The following is a 12,663-nucleotide window of genomic DNA, read 5'->3' on the forward strand; positions in this document are numbered from 1 at the left end:
ATTTCTTCCTGAGGAAGGATCTACACCATGAAATTGTTTTAGCCTGACAACAGGCAAAACAAGGATTTGGCAAGCATACAGTTATGAATGCAAAGAGGAAAGTAAATGGTGTCTTTTATAATACAGCCCCCTCGGCTTAATTGAAAGCAAAGTTAGGATGCCAGCAATATGATCTTGCAGAAGCAATGTGAATTCCAGCTAATCACTAATTAGGAAGAACTCTCTAGTGCTCTTTTTGATTCCACTGAGGCTCCCTGGATGGCAGGGGAAGGGAAGCATGGCTGAAACTTATATATTTATTATAAGCAGATTTTGGTACTGATAGTAATGCATGCACTAGAAAAAGAGAGAAGGCAACATGCTGATTGACTGTGAAGAAAAGGCCATTGTCAAGAGAACATTTCTTAGTCATATTTCAAGGAATATTGTGTAAAATAACCACATATGGGCAATCATTGCCCATAATTCAGCTTTATAAGCTCCTTTCAGCATCAGAGCTTACTGAATTGTTGGTACATATAAAGTATTGATAATGCCTCCAAACATTTGCAGAGTGTTTGCTTCTCAGTATGGTTAGTACTGGAAAAGCACTTTTGACACAAGTATGACACAGAGTCTCAGTTGGGAGAGATCTGTTTGGTTAGGTATTTCTGAACAAGCCAGCAGAATGAGTATTTTTTAAAGAAACAATAATCATATTAGCTGGACATGAAGCTTCCTTGTGCAGGAGCAGTGTACCTTTACAAGTGTTTTTAACTGAGCCTGCAAACAAATTTGGAGCCAGTGTGTTTAGCCAGTATATCATCATAATGTCCAGTCCTAGTTAACAGCCTTCCAGTTGCATTTTGGACTAATTTCAGTTTCCAAACTGTCTTGAAAGATTGCTTATATTTTTGCCTATAAGGTATTAGTATAAGAAAATATATTATGATTATTATGACAATACCCTATGTGCCAGGGATTTTTTTCCTCTTTGCATAAATTAACTTCTTCTTTTGGGCAACAATTCCTCTACTGTGGTGTATCATGCACAGCCATTCTGTTCTTCGTGATGTGCAGACTGCATAATGATCAGTTTCCCTGCAAACTGGAACACGACTGCTCCTCCTGGGTCATGTAATGAGGGAAATTTAAGTAGTACAATATATAAAATTGGTTTTGTATGAGGACTGGGACCCATTTAAGCTTGACATCCTGACCCATTTAATCTAGTTGTAAACCACTCACCTAACTTTGGCTGTTGGACAGATTCGAAAATAAATAAATATTAAATCTGTACTTTTATTGACTGCATAAAACTTATCAGGAGCACTGTCTATGAGCAGTACATTAACAATAGTGAGCCCCAGGCTAGGTTGGGAAATGGTGTTGATTGCACATTTTTTGGGGATGGACAACATTGTTTATGAATAACTAATAGATGCTCTATTTGCATAGATGAATCTGAGTTGTCCCTTTGCTGATGGAAGACTTTTAAAATCCAGCAACAGAGGCTTCCACCAGAAGAACAGGAAAGGAGATAATTTCTGTCAGCTCCTCCTCCCCTGCCTACAGCCCCCAGGCCAACCTCTCCATGCTGCTCTGGATGGGACAAAGGTTGCCTCCTTTCCCATTTGCCTGATGGAAACCTCTGCTAGATCAAAGACACTTACATTAATGGAGGGATACCACTGGATACAACCCATCAAATATGAATTAGAGAGAGCTCATACATTATGGCAATTCCCTTCACTAAGTGTTTGTCCTGTGAAAGAAATCAAATGCAAGGACATTGGCATGATAATAAGCTGGTCTACTGAGCTGTCTAGGACCAGTAACTCAAGTACTCTACATGCTTAAAGCATATTATGCATAAGAGGATTTTACAGCTTTAAAACTAAAGTACCAAAGGAACAGCTAGCTCTCTCCACAACTCACTTTTATTTTATTTATTTTATTTTATTTTATTTTATTTTGCAAGAAGGGCTGATTGTTTTGTTCCCCATGGGCAAGTTTTCAGGAAAAAATTCACCAGGGAAAAAGGGACACAAAGAAGCTGAGTTTCTTTGCAAAATCCTGCCCCAGTGCTAAACACTGAACTATTTGGACAAGGAGTTTGGCCTGTGTAATTTGTGCTGTCTAAAATTTCCATTACAGATGCTGGAATGTCACAGATCTTACCTTTACTAACTGTGACATAAAGCTGATAGCAAGGAGGGAGGGAGATCACTCAAGGGATCCAGGGTGGATTAAACTGAACAAGGGAAAATTTTAGCTTGAAAACTGGAGTGGGGGTGGTGGTTTACAGTCTTTAGCAGCCCTGCATTCCCAAATGCAGGAATGGAAGACGTGCAGATTGCCCTGATTCTAAATAAGGATAAGAGAGAGATTGGGAATTCTATAATAAGCCAGCATGCATATTATCAGCTGAAATGACAGTGAGATAGACCCTTAGCTAGTGGGGGAACTGAGAGTCTTGACAGATCAAGCCATCTAAGCATATCAAAGGGTGTGGGGCTTGATACAGAAATTACCAGCTGGATTTTAATGACATGTTTGAAACAATGGGTTGTTGGACTAAACTAATAGGTGGTGCAATATTAAAATACTGGGTTAGGGGAGGGAAAATCTGTGGTTAAGGAATGCCCTATCAAATCACAGTAGCCAGCCAGAGTAGGGGGCAGTGGTTGTTTCCTCACCAAACATTGTCTTTTGGGTGTCATTGGTGGGAGATCCAAGAGTGTCAGAGGGGCTGAGACAAAAATATGAAGCCTGGATGGAGTATGGAAGAAACACAATTGCTAAGGTCAGGTGAGAAGCAAAAGATGATGAAAGCAGGGTCAGAATCTTGAATGCAACTTTTCATTGTATAGAGACAAAAATAGGTATGATGATGGTCAGTGCAAAGAAATAAAAGAGAACAACAAAACTGGAAAAATAAGAGATTTCTTTCAGAAGAATCAAATGGAATTTCAAATCTTGATTAGGAATGCTGAAAGACCAAGAGAGGAACATATTATCTGACCATGGCAAAATAAAGAGAAGAGATGAAAAGTTTACAAAGATGGCAAACTCCTCTGAAGGGAAGTCCTATGAAGAAATGAAGCAGGAGAATTATATTGCAATATTGTAAAGTGAAATGGAAGCTCCTCTGAAAGCACTTGGAAGGAATAAGGAACTCAGAGTAGAGAGGATGCCATGAGAACTATTCCAAGCTGGTCCAAATCCTAAGAAGAATATGCCAGTGAATATGGAAAAGAAAACAATGGCCCCATATACTGGAAATATACATTCCAGTCCCCAAGAAAGGAAATCCAAAACGTACAGCAACCATAGGACCATTGCAATAATTCCCCAATCAGGCAAAGTGATGCCCAACAATTTGCAAACTTCTGGATGGAGTTAAAATGTCTGATGTTCATGATGGATTCCTAAAAGGAAGAGATACTCAAGATGATATCACAAATGTACCCTGGCTGATGAAGTGCATTGAAGAATTTCAGAAGAAGACCAGGATGCTTTATAAACAACAGCAGACCAGTCTTTGACTGTTAAAACCATGAGGAGCTATGGATGGTCCTGGGGGAAAAAAAGTGCACCTCAGCCCTTGATTGCCCTGATTCATAACCTGTATCATGGAGAAGAAGCCACCATTAGTCAGAATATGGAGAAATGGGATGCTGTCCTACAGGCAAAGGTGCCACACAAGGATGTAATTCATCACCCTATCTCTTCAATCTGTATGCAGAAAGTACGTATAAGAAAAGCTGGACTGGGTTCAGAGGAAGGAGTGAAAATTGGCAGAAGACACATCAGTGATTTAAAATATGCAGATGATGCCATACTACTGGCAGAAAACAGCAATGAATTGAGACAACGCTGGATGAAAGTGAAAGAAGAACATTCAGGAGATTAAGAAAACAAACACCATAACTACAGAAGATCTACACAACTTTAAGGTCAACAATGAAAAAATTAAGATTGCTGAAGATTTCACTACTTTGGCTTAGTCATCAATTCAAAGGGAGACTTTAGCCAAGAAATTAGAAGACTTGGAAGAGCAGCACTGAATGAGGTAGAAAAGCTAATCAAGTCTAAGGAAGTCATTGGAGACCAAGGCTAGGACCATCCACACTCTTGTATTCCCAATCGCTATGCATGGCAGTGAACAGTGAAAAAATCTGCCAGGAAGAAAATTGATGCATTTGAAATGGGGCACTGGAGGACAGATTTGCAAATACCCTGGACTGAGAGGATGATAAACAAGTGGGTCGTAGATCAAATCAAGTCAGAACTTTTCCCAGAAGCAAAAGTGTTAATACTGAAACTGTCTTACTTTGGGAACATACTTTGAAAATGCAAGACTCACTAGAAAAGATAATCATGCTAGAGAAAGGCAGAAGAAGAGGAAGAGGAAGGGACTAGAAACAATATCCTGTGAGAAGAGGCTGAAAGAACTGGGTATTTTTAGCCTGAAGATAGGATAGCACTTGGAAGGTCGTCACACACTGGAGAACCAAGATCTCTTCTCAATCATCCCAGAGTGCAAGACACAGAATAATGGACTCAAGTTACAGGACGTTAAATACCACTGGACATCAGGGTCAGTTACACTGTAATACTGGAGCGGGGAGTTTACAGCTTCTGTCATTCCCCAAGGATAGTCATACACATGGATGAAAATTTGTTAACAGCTTTTATTTGCATTTGTTTCTTACTGATCAACTAGATGAGTGATTCTGCATTGCGGCTGGCACCACAAGGGTGTTCTTAGCCCTGGGCAGGATCTGAAGAATAAAGAATGGAACATTACCAGACAGCCCAAAATGAAGACTCTCTGCTATGCAGCCATCTCAGAAGTCTCTTCTTGTGCCTCTGCCAGTGGATCTACAACTATGCAGAACTTGCTGAGTTACCCAGTTATGTCCCGCGTGCTCCAAAATGCTTCTACTGCTTTTATGTTGATACAGATAGAGCTATACTGTAAGGTTCTAGCATGCTCTGCTAGAAGTTCTGATTACTGGACAAACGGCTATGTTTAGCCTTTACATGACATTTCCACAAATGTCAAAGGCATAACGATTAGCTCAAACTTAGGAAAGTTTATGGGTTGAGTGCAGGCTGTCGAGACATGGCTTATTAACCACAAACTACTCGTGACAGAACTCACGGGGTTTTGTTGGGTTATGATCAGTCAGTTGTTCACCATGATTTGTTATCATGCCTGTGTTAATAAAACATGATAACCCATTTTTCAGCAACAACCCATGGTTAAATGGGAACCAACACTCAACCAATACTCCACCCTGGAGTAGGAGTTATCATGTAAGAATCAAGTCAATCTCTAGTAAATGTGGAGGGCAGAGATTATGTGCTGCTGCTTATCCTTTAAAACAACAACAAATACTCAAGTAAGCAGGGTTAAGGGGGGAGGAGGAGGAGGAGGAAAAAGAAAAACCAGCCTGATGCCTATGTCTAACAGTTTATCAAAATGCATATACAATATGTTGATAGTACAGACTAACCTTAGTCTGCCTCCAGCCAGGGATATTTCCAGAACAACAGTTGCATCTTGATGGAAGACATTTCTATGATTTGGAATAATAATGAATGACTAATATTTAGTGCAAAAAGTTATTGTTGAAGGTTTCTGACTAAAGTTCCACCAGATCTCATGGATGGTAGTTTAACTACTTGATGTTTGCTTCATTATGAGAAACAACACCTCCTATAAAGTTTGTAAAGAAAAGCACAACAATATCACATCTGGTCTTTTCTACTGATGTTCTTGCATGACAGAGTAATACACCCAGCCTCCTTAACAGGAAGTACCTGCTGCTTATGCCAAGTACAGATACAGAAATCCGTTTAATAAGCAATCAGAGTGCCAGACACTCTCACTTAAGTTACAGGAAACCAGATTCTGACTAGGTATCAGGAAAAATTTCCATACTGTTACAGAAGTACAACAATGGAACCAATGGCCTAGGGAGGTTGTGGGCTCTCCCATACCAGAGGCATTCAAGATGCAAGTGGACAGCCACCTGAGTGGGATGCTGTAACTAGCAGGGGGTTGCACTCGCTTGCCTTCTTGGCCCCTCCCAACTCTACTGTTCTGTGATTCTGTGGTTTTGTGATGGCTTTCTCCGTAAACCAGAGCATCAGCTGCATGAAATGGTTTGAATTCATAAAGCTGGGCTTATCATTTCCTTTTGATAAGGAAACAAATCCAGGTTGTATATCTATCCCCCTCACCCGCAGAGTTTTGCTTGTTCTAATACAAATGCCATGTGTCTCCAGGATTTTTGGACATTTTATATCACTACCTTAAAGTAAAGGACTTTGATGTTTCTGATCGATTCTACATAGCAGGAGCTCAGATTCAGCATTGCATAAGGCCATTCTTAATAACCAAGTATGAGCAAAGCCTTTGAGAGCCCTGTGCCCAAGGCATTTGGGCAGCACCTAGGGTGCCTTCCTTTCCTCCTATCTGCACAGCTAAATTCTCCAGCCTTTCAAGCTGTGCTGTCTTGTCATACTGAATTGAAAGCAGGAACATCTGTTAGCAAGAGTCCCCCTCTCCCTCCCCTCCCTGCACAGAAAGTGCAGGCTCTCCTGCTGTTTACCTCAGCCAAGAGCCACTTATTATTCCAGCAGCTGTTTCTGCAATTAGAACCACAGGAGTTTCCAAAGAGGCTGCCTCCTTCTGCCCTTCCCTCAGCCCTGAGTGACAGAGGGCACAGGAACCACTCTGAGGCAAGAGCGCGATACGACACATTAGCAAAACAAGTGTTTGCGTGTGCTGCTGCCTGTTCTCGGTCAGAGCCCTAACTGCTTATCATTCAGCTGGAGTGGAAAATATTGGGGCCATCTCCTAGCAGGGATGGCCCACAGCATTTTGCTTCCTGAGGAGAAGGATAAGATCAGGTCCAGTATCGAGGAAAGGTAGGGCAGTCCCCTGGAGTTGCTTCAGCTCCTTATCAAAGCAATGCCCTTGTCTGACTGCCTCTTCCTCTGGTCCAGAAAGTGGTGGTAGTCAGAAAAGAGCAGCAGCAGATGCTTGATGGCTCTCTGGCTCTCCCTAAGCTGAACCCTTGCTTCAACGCTGGGGATGGCACCGGATCAGTGCGTGCACGGCTGTGAATTCGAGCAACGTGACCTTTTCTTCGGCTCGTCGGGCACCAGCTCACTGCCCACTCAAACAATGCTGTAGCTGCAGTACTGGAATGCCCCACATGAACAGGGAAATGCATCCCAGTGCCTACTGGGATGTGTGGCCTCTGCTGGTGGCCTTTTCGCCTGTCCAGGTCGCCAGTGATGTAGTAGAAAGTGAGTAGAAAGCACTCTGGGCAAACAAGCCAGGCCAGGAAGTGAACGTCACTGCCAGAATCGCAGCTCAGGAGGAGGTACTGTCAGTCTGTGACTTCCAAAGGGACGTCATGGTTGCTGAAGTCCTGCTTAGCATCATTCTTATGGGATGGCTGGGAAATAAAATGGTAGCTCCCAGTCTCCCAGTGGCCTCCAGTGACCAACCTTCAATGGAATCGGCATAAATGGGGGTAAGAACCTGCTGCTGTGATCCCCTTCACCCCTCTACACATCTTCAGATCTTGATGGTAAACAGGATATAAATAAGTTATATAAAGCAAATTAAGGACTGCTGTGTGTGAGACAGGTTGAGACACTGGTGGTCCCAAACAGTCATTGCACATGTTGCTTGCCTGAAGAAAGGCCTGCTGTGATCTTGTACCTTGGGCATTTAGTTTACACACAGGCAGCCCCGGTACTGCATCTCCCGCTGCTGCCCTGAGTGAAGATGCCTGGGTTTGCCTCAGCAGCAGCCCTGCCTTATGGGTCAGCACAGCTCGCCCATACCTCTCACCCCCTCTCATGCCCTTGCGTGTTGTGGCTGTCTTCCGCAAGCTGTAGTTGTCCTCCAAAACTGGCACCAGTTCAAAGCGATGTTCCTCATGAAGGTGTCCCGCCCACCTCAGCCTCGCCCAAGAGAAGGAAAATGAGTGATGATCTCACACAATGGGAAGAATAGCACATTCCTGCCTCCTTATTAGAATTTGGAAGTGTGGAGAGGAGACATGCCAGTTCAGAAGAGGGAGCTTTTAAGCACTCAAAAGGAGACAGTGGCTTCCTCGGCTATCCGACAGGGCTGAAATGAAGGGCTACACTCTGCTCTTTTCCTAGCCCTGCTTAATTAGTGTGCATAACATTAACAGGATTTGGGGTGTTGAGGGAGAGGGAAAGACAAGCCAATCTCCAGCTGCCAAAAAGCTGTAAATTACAACAAATGCCAATAAGTCATTAGGAAGCACAAGAAAAATGTGGGGTTGCCATAGCAACTGACATTTACAGCTTTCAGGCGATGTTCTGGGGGCTGTGTTCTCTCATTCCTCAGGTGTGCAGAAGAGATTGAGAAGAAGAGCTCCTGATTATTATGCCATGGATAGTTAGGGGTGAGCTGGAAGAGTGGGGAGCCCTGGGGGGTGGGACTTAAAACCCTTTGAGCTGAAAAACAACTCCTAGCATTCATCTAGCAACATAAAGGGGGAATTGGCAGCTTGATTTTACAGGATCGGCTCTTCTAAGAGGAGCTTGAGGAGCAACCTTCTCATTCCACTTCCCATGAGCTGCAGCCTGTGTGTATATCCTAGTGCATGCTTGCAGCATCAGCTCATTAACATTGGCATCCTCCTGATTCCATGCATGGGATGGGGAATGTTCCAGCTTCATCACAATTCTAAAGTGTTGCACAGTGTCTCAGAAAAGAAGAAAGAAACAGAGAAGAAATTTCTGGGAGCAGGAGGAGATCCGTGTTCCTGTTCCATGTTCATTAGGAGATTCATGTTCATTAGATTGCTTCTAATATTTAAATTTTACTTCGTTCTTAGGGAAGTCTTCATGTAATAGACACAACTGCTGCAGATACACTGGTGCTAAAGACAGCTCTTCTTATTTAACTTTTGCACTTCTTGTCAATTACATCAAGGTTCACTTTTGTATGTTGTCAGTTTCTTCCAGATTCCAAGCCACACTAAGGGCAAGAACAGTGTTTAAATACTTGACAAAGAAGAAAGCAGCATTTGCCATATTACCATGTCAGATCATTTGCTCAAGTAACACAGTATTGTCTAATGTGGTACTGGACTTCCAAAGTTTCAGGCCAAAGTCATTCCTATTATTTGCTCTTATCTGTATTATCTATGTAATGCATTTGAGCTCATTCATCAAGTTCCTCCTCTAAGGGAGGCTCAGAAAATGGCAACAAAGGAGAACCTTCTTAGTGGCAGCCTCCAGATAATGCAGCAATCTCGCCAGTGAGGTCCACCTGGTACCAACATATTATGTTTTGGGTGCCAGGTAAAGGCCTTTCAGGCAATAGGCAGCATAAGATAAGTTTTTGATGGGTCTTGGGATTCTTATTGTTGATTGTTAAAATTGTTTAGATGTGTGTGTGCATGTGAGTGTGTGTGAGATAGAGCATCCATGTGTGTATTGTCTATTTACATGTTTGTATAGAAATGGTTTTTATTTTATATATAATATTTTATTTTTAAGGTTTTTAATTTGTAAGCTGCCAAGAGAGATTTCGTACTGGGTAAGGTAGAAATGCAGTAATTAAAATGAAAAGCAGCAATGACCTTCTCAGTTTAAAGAATGTGCTGTCCCACTGAGCTATTGGCCTGTCCCAGTTCTACTTTCTTTCAAACTTGGATGAAGATATGAACCTGCATAATGTGGCAAGAACACAAGTTGGTGCAAGGATGATACCTTTATTTTGCAGTCCGTGAGGACCATTCCAAGAGTTCAAGTGTTTTGTCTTTTTGGACTTTCCCAACACACTTGCCCATTTCCTCATCATGTCACTAATGTGTTTTTAATGCACCTAAGTAAATTGGAAGCAGCCTAAATAATATAGAATAATGTTCTTCAGCCTCTGGTGTTTTCCAGATATTTTGGATAACAACATTAACATTTCTGGCCATTGGCCATGCTGATTTGGGCTGCTGTAAGTGGTAGTTCCAGAGGACGTGAGGATGGGGAAGGCTGATATAGAATATTATGTCAAAACATTGAAAAACAGCACAAAATAGATTGTGAGATTTTAAGTAACTGGTCTGGCTCACAACAACATGCTTAAGCAAGTAAATCTCGGAGCAACCTCATTCTGCCAGTGAGGACCTGAAAGATGTAGAAGTACTGGCAAGTATCTACAATGAACAGGACTTTTGAAAAACAATTTGGTCACATACTTGCTTGAATGATGATTGTTGTGACTGAACACACTGCTCTCTCACTCTGTCTCTCTCCATGTTCTCTTTCTGTAATGGCACAATTGTTCATATTGAACAAAGCTGTTCAGTTCAGTACATGATGGACATTTCTTCTAACAAGGTATATGCTTTTCCCAGGTACCTGTCAAGCTTCTGAGGTCTCACCATACTTTATATCTCACTTATAGAGACTGAAACAGTGACCTTCATAGCTGGGGATGCATGTGTCTGTTATGGGAAGTGGAATCTTGAATCGGCAACTAAAGGCTATAATAAAAATGTAACACTCTTCATGTTTGGCTATGGAAGTGAACTGCGAAGAGAAGGATGAGGAAATTATGGCCCTCCGGATGTTGCTTGACAACTTCCACCATCCCTGCCCGTTGGCCATTCTGGTTGGGTCTGATGGGAACTGGAGTATAACAACTGGAGTATAACCATCTGAGAGGGATTGTTTAACCTGGTGTCCTGCACTGAGCAGGGTTTTGAACCTGATGACCTTCTGGCCCCTTCTAGCTCTACTATTCTATGATTCTATAAACATCTGGACAGCCAGAATTTAACATCCTCACAGCTATCAATATCAAACAAAAGCCCCCTGACAACTGCTGAGGGTGGTCCTTGTGAAGCTACTTCTACTGGCTTCCACTTGAAGTCCGGGCCTAATTCAAGGTGCTGGTTTTGACCTATAAATCCCTGAACGGCTTGGGACTGGGATACCTGAAGGAATGTCTCCTTCCTTATATACCTTCACGCCCCTTAAGTTCTTCGGGAGAAGCCCTGCTCCGAGAACCCTCCCTGAAGGAGGTAAAAAGGACATCTACTTGGAACAGGGCCTTCTCTCTACTCGGAGTAGGGCCAGATTGTGGAATGTGCTCCCCGGAGAGGTTTGCCTGACGCTGAGCTTATACTCTTTTCAGTGCCAGGTCAAAACCTTTTTATTCAATCATTATTTCAAAAATTAGTATTTTAATGTTTTAACAGTTGCTTTTTAATTTATTTTTACTGGTTATATGTTGTTCATTACATTAGTATGGATTGTTTTATTGTATTCTGTTTTTAATGATTGTAAGCCATCCTGAGATGCCATTCATAAGGGACGGCATATAAAAGTTTCAAATAAATAAATAAATAAATAAATAAATAAATAAATACTGATAAAAGTCAAATGCATTTTTACAAATGTATGGAAAAAAATGATATCACATGGTTCAGACATGGAGCTTGAAGACAAACCCTTGCCCTGTTATACAAAGAAGTATCTGGTCCATGATGCTCTCCTGGACTAGACTGCCACAGGAGAATGTGATGTCCCACACTTACTATGCACAAGGGAAGGATCGTCTACAGCAAGCCACCAAATAATTCATTCTCTCTCTCTAGCCCCCTCCCAGCAGCCAGAGTGAATTATGAAGATACTTTCTTCAAGTGAAATAGATGGAATTGCCCTTCATGGGTGAGGAGTTCTATTTATTCTTAGCAAATTCACTTCCACTTTATTTTAAATTAAACTGTCTTGACTCTCACCATTTGGAACCTGATGATGAAGGAGGAGCCAGGGGAATGAGAACAAGACCCAGCGTGGTTCTTCCCCCACACACCGCCCGCCGCACACGCACACACACAGGCACTCTTGCTAAAGATCACCTGGAAAATTAGCCCCCAGACAGGCTTACATTCCAACTAGCACAAGGTTTGGGGAGGAATACAGGAGAGATCCTAGGATGAGGGAGAAAAGTCTGCACATCTGGGCTAAGGATTGTCTCTAACTTCTTGGCCGTTCTGGATGAACTATTACATTACAGATGCAGCCAATAGTATTCCCTCAAACAAGACTCAAAGACCATAATACTGAACTTGGCTATGGAGACTGAAAGGAAGTGAGTCCTAATGGTCATAAGTGAGAAAGAAGTGGTTCAGGCACCTGGGTTCAGACGCCAGCTGAGCTGTGGGACTTGGGTGCAGGCTTTAACAAATAGGAAATAATCCTGTATACTGTTCTGAGAACACTGTTCTAATAGGACGGTAAAGAAATGTCCTAGATAGATAGATAGATAGATAGATAGATAGATAGATAGATAGATAGTTTAAATGGCATGCAGCATTTCCCAGAAAACTTGATCTGGATTTTCGGCCCTATTTAGAATCTATTGTGCATTCCTGGTGTGATGATGGGGTACCAAGCATACGTGTGTGTGTGTGTGTGTGTGTGTGTGGTGGGGGTGTTTAGGTGGTCTCTGATGCAGCTCCTGTGTACCTCTAGTACTCAGTTTCCATGACAAATCTAGCAAACCAAAAGCCATGCTTTGAGGGCTCCATCAGGCCTGCCTTGCTACCCTGCCTCAGCCTGCCTGTGTCAGCTGATCTCAAGGGCCAGTCCCTGTCCACCAGTCCTTAG

General features: G+C 42.4%; 1 protein-coding gene across 1 annotated transcript in view; it reads left to right on the forward strand.

Annotated features, from left to right (window-relative positions):
* Positions 1 to 11,158, forward strand: part of LOC123031151 — a 93,670-nt gene extending 82,512 nt beyond the window's left edge. The window contains exon 3 of the transcript XR_006416229.1: positions 10,404 to 11,158. The gene's annotated coding sequence lies outside the window, so the exon portion shown is untranslated. The remainder of the gene's footprint in view (positions 1 to 10,403) is intronic.
* Positions 11,159 to 12,663: the final 1,505 nt, after the last annotated feature.

This window comes from Varanus komodoensis, unplaced genomic scaffold (genome assembly GCF_004798865.1).
Source record: "Varanus komodoensis strain SLA01 unplaced genomic scaffold, ASM479886v1 scaffold1, whole genome shotgun sequence".
Lineage (NCBI taxonomy): Eukaryota > Metazoa > Chordata > Lepidosauria > Squamata > Varanidae > Varanus > Varanus komodoensis.